The sequence below is a fragment of the Pristiophorus japonicus genome, unplaced genomic scaffold (assembly GCF_044704955.1).
Source record: "Pristiophorus japonicus isolate sPriJap1 unplaced genomic scaffold, sPriJap1.hap1 HAP1_SCAFFOLD_29, whole genome shotgun sequence".
In the NCBI taxonomy this organism is placed as follows: Eukaryota; Metazoa; Chordata; class Chondrichthyes; family Pristiophoridae; genus Pristiophorus; species Pristiophorus japonicus.
In genome coordinates, this window is record NW_027252668.1 from 7,417,600 (window position 1) to 7,430,382 (window position 12,783).

Sequence of the window (12,783 nt, forward strand, 5' to 3'; positions counted from 1 at the left end):
CTCCCCTCTCATTCTTCTAAATTCCAGCGAGTATAAGCCTAGTCGATCCAGTCTTTCTTCATGTCTGTCCTGCCATCCCTGGAATCAATCTGATGAATATTCGCTACACTCCCTCAAAAGCAAGAATGTCCTTCCTCAGATTAGATGATCATAACTGCACACAATACTCAAGGTCTGGTCTCAGCAAGGTGCTGTACAAGTCTCTCTGCTCCGATACCCTAATCTCCTCGCTATGAAGGCCAGCATGACATTTGGCTTCCTTTACTGCATGCTGTACCTGTATGTATGAATGACTTCAACGACTGATGTCCCAAAATACCCAGGTCTCAATACCCCTCCGCTTTTACAAATCGGTCAACATTCAGATAACATTCTACCTTCAAGGTTTTGCCACCAAAGTGGATAAACTCACACTTATCTTCATTATATGGCATCTGCCATCCACCTAATCTGTCCAATTCCGCTGCAGCCTCCTAGCAGCTCGCACTGCAACCCAGCTTGGTGTGATTTGCAAAGTTGGAGATATTACATTGATGGAATTATTGAAAATCGCCACAGCTCGAGGAAACGGTACCGCCGCTCCTTTCTGCTCCTCCTTATTAAACTGCCGCCCAGACTTGCTCCCGCTCTTTCAACACCCGCTCATCTCTGCTGCCGTGCTGCAAACAGCCACTCCTGTGTGTCTCGCTTTTTAAATTGCTGCTTCCCTCTGCTCGTGCTATTTGAAAAATAACTCAAATCCTTTACTCCCTCACGTTACAAGCGATCCTCACTGCTCCCGCTCTTTATACCGAAGGATATCTGTGCCCCCGCTCATTTAACAGCCGCTCCTCTCTGTGTACGCTCTTGAAACAGTCGGGAAGTTTAATTTTTAAATACACGCTTTGTGAAATACTTCCATAAACACTGCATTGACCGGGAATCGAACCCGGGTCTCCCGCGTGGCAGGCGAGAATTCTACCCCTGAACCACCAATGCTCACATTACGAACACATTCAAGTTTAAAGATAGTGCAATTAGTGTTTAATTTTTGTTAATAAAAGGCGAAGAACAACAAAGCACCTCATATTCTGAAGATAGAAACATAGAAACTTAGAAAGTAGGTGCAGGAGTAGGCCATTCGTCCCTTCCAGCCAGCACCACCATTCAATATGATCATGGCTGAGCATGCAACTTCCCTTCCCCTTCCTGATTTCTCTCCATGCCCCTTGATCACTTTAGCCGTAAGGGCCATATCTCACTCTCTTTTGAGTATATCTATCCAACTGGCTTCCACATCTTTCTGTGGTACAGAATTCCACAGGTTCACAATGATCTGAGTGAAGAAGATTCTCCTCGTGTCGGTCCTAAATGGTTTACACTTTATCCTAAGACAGTGACCGCTGGTACTGGGCTTCCTTTATTCGGACTGCGGGAACCTTTTTACGCCATCAAACCTGTCCATTCCCGACCAAATTTTAAATGTTTCTATGAGCTCCCCTCTCATTCTTCTAAATTCCAGCGAGTATAAGCCTAGTCGATCCAGTCTTTCTTCATGTCTGTCCTGCCATCCCTGGAATCAATCTGGTGAATATTCGCTACACTCCCTCAAAAGCAAGAATGTCCTTCCTCAGATTAGATGATCATAACTGCACACAATACTCAAGGTCTGGTCTCAGCAAGGTGCTGTACAAGTCTCCATGCTCCGATACCCTAATCTCCTCGCTATGAAGGCCAGCATGACATTTGGCTTCCTTTACTGCATGCTGTACCTGTATGTATGAATGACTTCAACGACTGATGTCCCAAAATACCCAGGTCTCAATACCCCTCCGCTTTTACAAATGGGTCAACATTCAGATAACATTCTACCTTCAAGGTTTTGCCACCAAAGTGGATAAACTCACACTTATCTTCATTATATGGCATCTGCCATCCACCTAATCTGTCCAATTCCGCTGCAGCCTCCTAGCAGCTCGCACTGCAACCCAGCTTGGTGTGATTTGCAAAGTTGGAGATATTACATTGATGGAATTATTGAAAATCGCCACAGCTCGAGGAAACGGTACCGCCGCTCCTTTCTGCTCCTCCTTATTAAACTGCCGCCCAGACTTGCTCCCGCTCTTTCAACACCCGCTCATCTCTGCTGCCGTGCTGCAAACAGCCACTCCTGTGTGTCTCGCTTTTTAAATTGCTGCTTCCCTCTGCTCGTGTTATTTGAAAAATAACTCAAATCCTTTACTCCCTCACGTTACAAGCGATCCTCACTGCTCCCGCTCTTTATACCGAAGGATATCTGTGCCCCCGCTCATTTAACAGCCGCTCCTCTCTGTGTACGCTCTTGAAACAGTCTGGGAAGTTTAATTTTTAAATACACGCTTTGTGAAATACTTCCATAAACACTGCATTGTCCGGGAATCGAACCCGGGTCTCCCGCGTGGCAGGCGAGAATTCTACCCCTGAACCACCAATGCTCACATTACGAACACATTCAAGTTTAAAGATAGTGCAATTAGTGTTTAATTTTTGTTAATAAAAGGCGAAGAACAACAAAGCACCTCATATTCTGAAGATAGAAACATAGAAACTTAGAAAGTAGGTGCAGGAGTAGGCCATTCGTCCCTTCCAGCCAGCACCACCATTCAATATGATCATGGCTGAGCATGCAACTTCCCTTCCCCTTCCTGATTTCTCTCCATGCCCCTTGATCACTTTAGCCGTAAGGGCCATATCTCACTCTCTTTTGAGTATATCTATCCAACTGGCTTCCACATCTTTCTGTGGTACAGAATTCCACAGGTTCACAATGATCTGAGTGAAGAAGATTCTCCTCGTGTCGGTCCTAAATGGTTTACACTTTATCCTAAGACAGTGACCGCTGGTACTGGGCTTCCTTTATTCGGACTGCGGGAACCTTTTTACGCCATCAAACCTGTCCATTCCCGACCAAATTTTAAATGTTTCTATGAGCTCCCCTCTCATTCTTCTAAATTCCAGCGAGTATAAGCCTAGTCGATCCAGTCTTTCTTCATGTCAGTCCTGCCATCCCTGGAATCAATCTGGTGAATATTCGCTACACTCCCTCAAAAGCAAGAATGTCCTTCCTCAGATTAGATGATCATAACTGCACACAATACTCAAGGTCTGGTCTCAGCAAGGTGCTGTACAAGTCTCCATGCTCCGATACCCTAATCTCCTCGCTATGAAGGCCAGCATGACATTTGGCTTCCTTTACTGCATGCTGTACCTGTATGTATGAATGACTTCAACGACTGATGTCCCAAAATACCCAGGTCTCAATACCCCTCCGCTTTTACAAATCGGTCAACATTCAGATAACATTCTACCTTCAAGGTTTTGCCACCAAAGTGGATAAACTCACACTTATCTTCATTATATGGCATCTGCCATCCACCTAATCTGTCCAATTCCGCTGCAGCCTCCTAGCAGCTCGCACTGCAACCCAGCTTGGTGTGATTTGCAAAGTTGGAGATATTACATTGATGGAATTATTGAAAATCGCCACAGCTCGAGGAAACGGTACCGCCGCTCCTTTCTGCTCCTCCTTATTAAACTGCCGCCCAGACTTGCTCCCGCTCTTTCAACACCCGCTCATCTCTGCTGCCGTGCTGCAAACAGCCACTCCTGTGTGTCTCGCTTTTTAAATTGCTGCTTCCCTCTGCTCGTGTTATTTGAAAAATAACTCAAATCCTTTACTCCCTCACGTTACAAGCGATCCTCACTGCTCCCGCTCTTTATACCGAAGGATATCTGTGCCCCCGCTCATTTAACAGCCGCTCCTCTCTGTGTACGCTCTTGAAACAGTCGGGAAGTTTAATTTTTAAATACACGCTTTGTGAAATACTTCCATAAACACTGCATTGACCGGGAATCGAACCCGGGTCTCCCGCGTGGCAGGCGAGAATTCTACCCCTGAACCACCAATGCTCACATTACGAACACATTCAAGTTTAAAGATAGTGCAATTAGTGTTTAATTTTTGTTAATAAAAGGCGAAGAACAACAAAGCACCTCATATTCTGAAGATAGAAACAAAGAAACTTAGAAAGTAGGTGCAGGAGTAGGCCATTCGTCCCTTCCAGCCAGCACCACCATTCAATATGATCATGGCTGAGCATGCAACTTCACTTCCCCTTCCTGATTTCTCTCCATGCCCCTTGATCACTTTAGCCGTAAGGGCCATATCTCACTGTCTTTTGAGTATATCTATCCAACTGGCTTCCACATCTTTCTGTGGTACAGAATTCCACAGGTTCACAATGATCTGAGTGAAGAAGATGCTCCTCGTGTCGGTCCTAAATGGTTTACACTTTATCCTTAGACAGTGACCGCTGGTACTGGGCTTCCTTTATTCGGACTGCGGGAACCTTTTTACGCCATCAAACCTGTCCATTCCCGACCAAATTTTAAATGTTTCTATGAGCTCCCCTCTCATTCTTCTAAATTCCAGCGAGTATAAGCCTAGTCGATCCAGTCTTTCTTCATGTCTGTCCTGCCATCCCTGGAATCAATCTGATGAATATTCGCTACACTCCCTCAAAAGCAAGAATGTCCTTCCTCAGATTAGATGATCATAACTGCACACAATACTCAAGGTCTGGTCTCAGCAAGGTGCTGTACAAGTCTCTCTGCTCCGATACCCTAATCTCCTCGCTATGAAGGCCAGCATGACATTTGGCTTCCTTTACTGCATGCTGTACCTGTATGTATGAATGACTTCAACGACTGATGTCCCAAAATACCCAGGTCTCAATACCCCTCCGCTTTTACAAATCGGTCAACATTCAGATAACATTCTACCTTCAAGGTTTTGCCACCAAAGTGGATAAACTCACACTTATCTTCATTATATGGCATCTGCCATCCACCTAATCTGTCCAATTCCGCTGCAGCCTCCTAGCAGCTCGCACTGCAACCCAGCTTGGTGTGATTTGCAAAGTTGGAGATATTACATTGATGGAATTATTGAAAATCGCCACAGCTCGAGGAAACGGTACCGCCGCTCCTTTCTGCTCCTCCTTATTAAACTGCCGCCCAGACTTGCTCCCGCTCTTTCAACACCCGCTCATCTCTGCTGCCGTGCTGCAAACAGCCACTCCTGTGTGTCTCGCTTTTTAAATTGCTGCTTCCCTCTGCTCGTGCTATTTGAAAAATAACTCAAATCCTTTACTCCCTCACGTTACAAGCGATCCTCACTGCTCCCGCTCTTTATACCGAAGGATATCTGTGCCCCCGCTCATTTAACAGCCGCTCCTCTCTGTGTACGCTCTTGAAACAGTCGGGAAGTTTAATTTTTAAATACACGCTTTGTGAAATACTTCCATAAACACTGCATTGACCGGGAATCGAACCCGGGTCTCCCGCGTGGCAGGCGAGAATTCTACCCCTGAACCACCAATGCTCACATTACGAACACATTCAAGTTTAAAGATAGTGCAATTAGTGTTTAATTTTTGTTAATAAAAGGCGAAGAACAACAAAGCACCTCATATTCTGAAGATAGAAACATAGAAACTTAGAAAGTAGGTGCAGGAGTAGGCCATTCGTCCCTTCCAGCCAGCACCACCATTCAATATGATCATGGCTGAGCATGCAACTTCCCTTCCCCTTCCTGATTTCTCTCCATGCCCCTTGATCACTTTAGCCGTAAGGGCCATATCTCACTCTCTTTTGAGTATATCTATCCAACTGGCTTCCACATCTTTCTGTGGTACAGAATTCCACAGGTTCACAATGATCTGAGTGAAGAAGATTCTCCTCGTGTCGGTCCTAAATGGTTTACACTTTATCCTAAGACAGTGACCGCTGGTACTGGGCTTCCTTTATTCGGACTGCGGGAACCTTTTTACGCCATCAAACCTGTCCATTCCCGACCAAATTTTAAATGTTTCTATGAGCTCCCCTCTCATTCTTCTAAATTCCAGCGAGTATAAGCCTAGTCGATCCAGTCTTTCTTCATGTCTGTCCTGCCATCCCTGGAATCAATCTGGTGAATATTCGCTACACTCCCTCAAAAGCAAGAATGTCCTTCCTCAGATTAGATGATCATAACTGCACACAATACTCAAGGTCTGGTCTCAGCAAGGTGCTGTACAAGTCTCCATGCTCCGATACCCTAATCTCCTCGCTATGAAGGCCAGCATGACATTTGGCTTCCTTTACTGCATGCTGTACCTGTATGTATGAATGACTTCAACGACTGATGTCCCAAAATACCCAGGTCTCAATACCCCTCCGCTTTTACAAATGGGTCAACATTCAGATAACATTCTACCTTCAAGGTTTTGCCACCAAAGTGGATAAACTCACACTTATCTTCATTATATGGCATCTGCCATCCACCTAATCTGTCCAATTCCGCTGCAGCCTCCTAGCAGCTCGCACTGCAACCCAGCTTGGTGTGATTTGCAAAGTTGGAGATATTACATTGATGGAATTATTGAAAATCGCCACAGCTCGAGGAAACGGTACCGCCGCTCCTTTCTGCTCCTCCTTATTAAACTGCCGCCCAGACTTGCTCCCGCTCTTTCAACACCCGCTCATCTCTGCTGCCGTGCTGCAAACAGCCACTCCTGTGTGTCTCGCTTTTTAAATTGCTGCTTCCCTCTGCTCGTGTTATTTGAAAAATAACTCAAATCCTTTACTCCCTCACGTTACAAGCGATCCTCACTGCTCCCGCTCTTTATACCGAAGGATATCTGTGCCCCCGCTCATTTAACAGCCGCTCCTCTCTGTGTACGCTCTTGAAACAGTCTGGGAAGTTTAATTTTTAAATACACGCTTTGTGAAATACTTCCATAAACACTGCATTGTCCGGGAATCGAACCCGGGTCTCCCGCGTGGCAGGCGAGAATTCTACCCCTGAACCACCAATGCTCACATTACGAACACATTCAAGTTTAAAGATAGTGCAATTAGTGTTTAATTTTTGTTAATAAAAGGCGAAGAACAACAAAGCACCTCATATTCTGAAGATAGAAACAAAGAAACTTAGAAAGTAGGTGCAGGAGTAGGCCATTCGTCCCTTCCAGCCAGCACCACCATTCAATATGATCATGGCTGAGCATGCAACTTCACTTCCCCTTCCTGATTTCTCTCCATGCCCCTTGATCACTTTAGCCGTAAGGGCCATATCTCACTGTCTTTTGAGTATATCTATCCAACTGGCTTCCACATCTTTCTGTGGTACAGAATTCCACAGGTTCACAATGATCTGAGTGAAGAAGATGCTCCTCGTGTCGGTCCTAAATGGTTTACACTTTATCCTTAGACAGTGACCGCTGGTACTGGGCTTCCTTTATTCGGACTGCGGGAACCTTTTTACGCCATCAAACCTGTCCATTCCCGACCAAATTTTAAATGTTTCTATGAGCTCCCCTCTCATTCTTCTAAATTCCAGCGAGTATAAGCCTAGTCGATCCAGTCTTTCTTCATGTCTGTCCTGCCATCCCTGGAATCAATCTGATGAATATTCGCTACACTCCCTCAAAAGCAAGAATGTCCTTCCTCAGATTAGATGATCATAACTGCACACAATACTCAAGGTCTGGTCTCAGCAAGGTGCTGTACAAGTCTCTCTGCTCCGATACCCTAATCTCCTCGCTATGAAGGCCAGCATGACATTTGGCTTCCTTTACTGCATGCTGTACCTGTATGTATGAATGACTTCAACGACTGATGTCCCAAAATACCCAGGTCTCAATACCCCTCCGCTTTTACAAATCGGTCAACATTCAGATAACATTCTACCTTCAAGGTTTTGCCACCAAAGTGGATAAACTCACACTTATCTTCATTATATGGCATCTGCCATCCACCTAATCTGTCCAATTCCGCTGCAGCCTCCTAGCAGCTCGCACTGCAACCCAGCTTGGTGTGATTTGCAAAGTTGGAGATATTACATTGATGGAATTATTGAAAATCGCCACAGCTCGAGGAAACGGTACCGCCGCTCCTTTCTGCTCCTCCTTATTAAACTGCCGCCCAGACTTGCTCCCGCTCTTTCAACACCCGCTCATCTCTGCTGCCGTGCTGCAAACAGCCACTCCTGTGTGTCTCGCTTTTTAAATTGCTGCTTCCCTCTGCTCGTGCTATTTGAAAAATAACTCAAATCCTTTACTCCCTCACGTTACAAGCGATCCTCACTGCTCCCGCTCTTTATACCGAAGGATATCTGTGCCCCCGCTCATTTAACAGCCGCTCCTCTCTGTGTACGCTCTTGAAACAGTCGGGAAGTTTAATTTTTAAATACACGCTTTGTGAAATACTTCCATAAACACTGCATTGACCGGGAATCGAACCCGGGTCTCCCGCGTGGCAGGCGAGAATTCTACCCCTGAACCACCAATGCTCACATTACGAACACATTCAAGTTTAAAGATAGTGCAATTAGTGTTTAATTTTTGTTAATAAAAGGCGAAGAACAACAAAGCACCTCATATTCTGAAGATAGAAACATAGAAACTTAGAAAGTAGGTGCAGGAGTAGGCCATTCGTCCCTTCCAGCCAGCACCACCATTCAATATGATCATGGCTGAGCATGCAACTTCCCTTCCCCTTCCTGATTTCTCTCCATGCCCCTTGATCACTTTAGCCGTAAGGGCCATATCTCACTCTCTTTTGAGTATATCTATCCAACTGGCTTCCACATCTTTCTGTGGTACAGAATTCCACAGGTTCACAATGATCTGAGTGAAGAAGATTCTCCTCGTGTCGGTCCTAAATGGTTTACACTTTATCCTAAGACAGTGACCGCTGGTACTGGGCTTCCTTTATTCGGACTGCGGGAACCTTTTTACGCCATCAAACCTGTCCATTCCCGACCAAATTTTAAATGTTTCTATGAGCTCCCCTCTCATTCTTCTAAATTCCAGCGAGTATAAGCCTAGTCGATCCAGTCTTTCTTCATGTCTGTCCTGCCATCCCTGGAATCAATCTGGTGAATATTCGCTACACTCCCTCAAAAGCAAGAATGTCCTTCCTCAGATTAGATGATCATAACTGCACACAATACTCAAGGTCTGGTCTCAGCAAGGTGCTGTACAAGTCTCCATGCTCCGATACCCTAATCTCCTCGCTATGAAGGCCAGCATGACATTTGGCTTCCTTTACTGCATGCTGTACCTGTATGTATGAATGACTTCAACGACTGATGTCCCAAAATACCCAGGTCTCAATACCCCTCCGCTTTTACAAATGGGTCAACATTCAGATAACATTCTACCTTCAAGGTTTTGCCACCAAAGTGGATAAACTCACACTTATCTTCATTATATGGCATCTGCCATCCACCTAATCTGTCCAATTCCGCTGCAGCCTCCTAGCAGCTCGCACTGCAACCCAGCTTGGTGTGATTTGCAAAGTTGGAGATATTACATTGATGGAATTATTGAAAATCGCCACAGCTCGAGGAAACGGTACCGCCGCTCCTTTCTGCTCCTCCTTATTAAACTGCCGCCCAGACTTGCTCCCGCTCTTTCAACACCCGCTCATCTCTGCTGCCGTGCTGCAAACAGCCACTCCTGTGTGTCTCGCTTTTTAAATTGCTGCTTCCCTCTGCTCGTGTTATTTGAAAAATAACTCAAATCCTTTACTCCCTCACGTTACAAGCGATCCTCACTGCTCCCGCTCTTTATACCGAAGGATATCTGTGCCCCCGCTCATTTAACAGCCGCTCCTCTCTGTGTACGCTCTTGAAACAGTCGGGAAGTTTAATTTTTAAATACACGCTTTGTGAAATACTTCCATAAACACTGCATTGACCGGGAATCGAACCCGGGTCTCCCGCGTGGCAGGCGAGAATTCTACCCCTGAACCACCAATGCTCACATTACGAACACATTCAAGTTTAAAGATAGTGCAATTAGTGTTTAATTTTTGTTAATAAAAGGCGAAGAACAACAAAGCACCTCATATTCTGAAGATAGAAACATAGAAACTTAGAAAGTAGGTGCAGGAGTAGGCCATTCGTCCCTTCCAGCCAGCACCACCATTCAATATGATCATGGCTGAGCATGCAACTTCCCTTCCCCTTCCTGATTTCTCTCCATGCCCCTTGATCACTTTAGCCGTAAGGGCCATATCTCACTCTCTTTTGAGTATATCTATCCAACTGGCTTCCACATCTTTCTGTGGTACAGAATTCCACAGGTTCACAATGATCTGAGTGAAGAAGATTCTCCTCGTGTCGGTCCTAAATGGTTTACACTTTATCCTAAGACAGTGACCGCTGGTACTGGGCTTCCTTTATTCGGACTGCGGGAACCTTTTTACGCCATCAAACCTGTCCATTCCCGACCAAATTTTAAATGTTTCTATGAGCTCCCCTCTCATTCTTCTAAATTCCAGCGAGTATAAGCCTAGTCGATCCAGTCTTTCTTCATGTCTGTCCTGCCATCCCTGGAATCAATCTGGTGAATATTCGCTACACTCCCTCAAAAGCAAGAATGTCCTTCCTCAGATTAGATGATCATAACTGCACACAATACTCAAGGTCTGGTCTCAGCAAGGTGCTGTACAAGTCTCCATGCTCCGATACCCTAATCTCCTCGCTATGAAGGCCAGCATGACATTTGGCTTCCTTTACTGCATGCTGTACCTGTATGTATGAATGACTTCAACGACTGATGTCCCAAAATACCCAGGTCTCAATACCCCTCCGCTTTTACAAATGGGTCAACATTCAGATAACATTCTACCTTCAAGGTTTTGCCACCAAAGTGGATAAACTCACACTTATCTTCATTATATGGCATCTGCCATCCACCTAATCTGTCCAATTCCGCTGCAGCCTCCTAGCAGCTCGCACTGCAACCCAGCTTGGTGTGATTTGCAAAGTTGGAGATATTACATTGATGGAATTATTGAAAATCGCCACAGCTCGAGGAAACGGTACCGCCGCTCCTTTCTGCTCCTCCTTATTAAACTGCCGCCCAGACTTGCTCCCGCTCTTTCAACACCCGCTCATCTCTGCTGCCGTGCTGCAAACAGCCACTCCTGTGTGTCTCGCTTTTTAAATTGCTGCTTCCCTCTGCTCGTGTTATTTGAAAAATAACTCAAATCCTTTACTCCCTCACGTTACAAGCGATCCTCACTGCTCCCGCTCTTTATACCGAAGGATATCTGTGCCCCCGCTCATTTAACAGCCGCTCCTCTCTGTGTACGCTCTTGAAACAGTCTGGGAAGTTTAATTTTTAAATACACGCTTTGTGAAAGACTTCCATAAACACTGCATTGTCCGGGAATCGAACCCGGGTCTCCCGCGTGGCAGGCGAGAATTCTACCCCTGAACCACCAATGCTCACATTACGAACACATTCAAGTTTAAAGATAGTGCAATTAGTGTTTAATTTTTGTTAATAAAAGGCGAAGAACAACAAAGCACCTCATATTCTGAAGATAGAAACATAGAAACTTAGAAAGTAGGTGCAGGAGTAGGCCATTCGTCCCTTCCAGCCAGCACCACCATTCAATATGATCATGGCTGAGCATGCAACTTCCCTTCCCCTTCCTGATTTCTCTCCATGCCCCTTGATCACTTTAGCCGTAAGGGCCATATCTCACTCTCTTTTGAGTATATCTATCCAACTGGCTTCCACATCTTTCTGTGGTACAGAATTCCACAGGTTCACAATGATCTGAGTGAAGAAGATTCTCCTCGTGTCGGTCCTAAATGGTTTACACTTTATCCTAAGACAGTGACCGCTGGTACTGGGCTTCCTTTATTCGGACTGCGGGAACCTTTTTACGCCATCAAACCTGTCCATTCCCGACCAAATTTTAAATGTTTCTATGAGCTCCCCTCTCATTCTTCTAAATTCCAGCGAGTATAAGCCTAGTCGATCCAGTCTTTCTTCATGTCAGTCCTGCCATCCCTGGAATCAATCTGGTGAATATTCGCTACACTCCCTCAAAAGCAAGAATGTCCTTCCTCAGATTAGATGATCATAACTGCACACAATACTCAAGGTCTGGTCTCAGCAAGGTGCTGTACAAGTCTCCATGCTCCGATACCCTAATCTCCTCGCTATGAAGGCCAGCATGACATTTGGCTTCCTTTACTGCATGCTGTACCTGTATGTATGAATGACTTCAACGACTGATGTCCCAAAATACCCAGGTCTCAATACCCCTCCGCTTTTACAAATGGGTCAACATTCAGATAACATTCTACCTTCAAGGTTTTGCCACCAAAGTGGATAAACTCACACTTATCTTCATTATATGGCATCTGCCATCCACCTAATCTGTCCAATTCCGCTGCAGCCTCCTAGCAGCTCGCACTGCAACCCAGCTTGGTGTGATTTGCAAAGTTGGAGATATTACATTGATGGAATTATTGAAAATCGCCACAGCTCGAGGAAACGGTACCGCCGCTCCTTTCTGCTCCTCCTTATTAAACTGCCGCCCAGACTTGCTCCCGCTCTTTCAACACCCGCTCATCTCTGCTGCCGTGCTGCAAACAGCCACTCCTGTGTGTCTCGCTTTTTAAATTGCTGCTTCCCTCTGCTCGTGTTATTTGAAAAATAACTCAAATCCTTTACTCCCTCACGTTACAAGCGATCCTCACTGCTCCCGCTCTTTATACCGAAGGATATCTGTGCCCCCGCTCATTTAACAGCCGCTCCTCTCTGTGTACGCTCTTGAAACAGTCTGGGAAGTTTAATTTTTAAATACACGCTTTGTGAAATACTTCCATAAACACTGCATTGTCCGGGAATCGAACCCGGGTCTCCCGCGTGGCAGGCGAGAATTCTACCCCTGAACCACCAATGCTCACATTAC

General features: G+C 45.5%; 1 protein-coding gene and 9 non-coding genes across 10 annotated transcripts in view; 1 reads left to right on the forward strand and 9 right to left on the reverse strand.

Annotated features, from left to right (window-relative positions):
* LOC139248232 (zinc finger protein 84-like) overlaps positions 1-12,783 on the forward strand; it is a 1,036,220-nt gene that overhangs the window by 266,725 nt on the left and 756,712 nt on the right. The gene's annotated exons all lie outside the window — the stretch shown is intronic.
* Positions 908-978, reverse strand: trnag-gcc (transfer RNA glycine (anticodon GCC)). The gene has a single exon. It is a non-coding gene; the product is annotated as a tRNA-Gly (tRNA).
* trnag-gcc (transfer RNA glycine (anticodon GCC)) lies at positions 2,383-2,453 on the reverse strand. Its single transcript has one exon. It is a non-coding gene; the product is annotated as a tRNA-Gly (tRNA).
* On the reverse strand, positions 3,857-3,927 carry trnag-gcc (transfer RNA glycine (anticodon GCC)). The gene has a single exon. It is a non-coding gene; the product is annotated as a tRNA-Gly (tRNA).
* On the reverse strand, positions 5,331-5,401 carry trnag-gcc (transfer RNA glycine (anticodon GCC)). The gene has a single exon. It is a non-coding gene; the product is annotated as a tRNA-Gly (tRNA).
* Positions 6,806-6,876, reverse strand: trnag-gcc (transfer RNA glycine (anticodon GCC)). The gene has a single exon. It is a non-coding gene; the product is annotated as a tRNA-Gly (tRNA).
* On the reverse strand, positions 8,280-8,350 carry trnag-gcc (transfer RNA glycine (anticodon GCC)). Its single transcript has one exon. It is a non-coding gene; the product is annotated as a tRNA-Gly (tRNA).
* trnag-gcc (transfer RNA glycine (anticodon GCC)) lies at positions 9,754-9,824 on the reverse strand. The gene has a single exon. It is a non-coding gene; the product is annotated as a tRNA-Gly (tRNA).
* On the reverse strand, positions 11,229-11,299 carry trnag-gcc (transfer RNA glycine (anticodon GCC)). The gene has a single exon. It is a non-coding gene; the product is annotated as a tRNA-Gly (tRNA).
* Positions 12,704-12,774, reverse strand: trnag-gcc (transfer RNA glycine (anticodon GCC)). The gene has a single exon. It is a non-coding gene; the product is annotated as a tRNA-Gly (tRNA).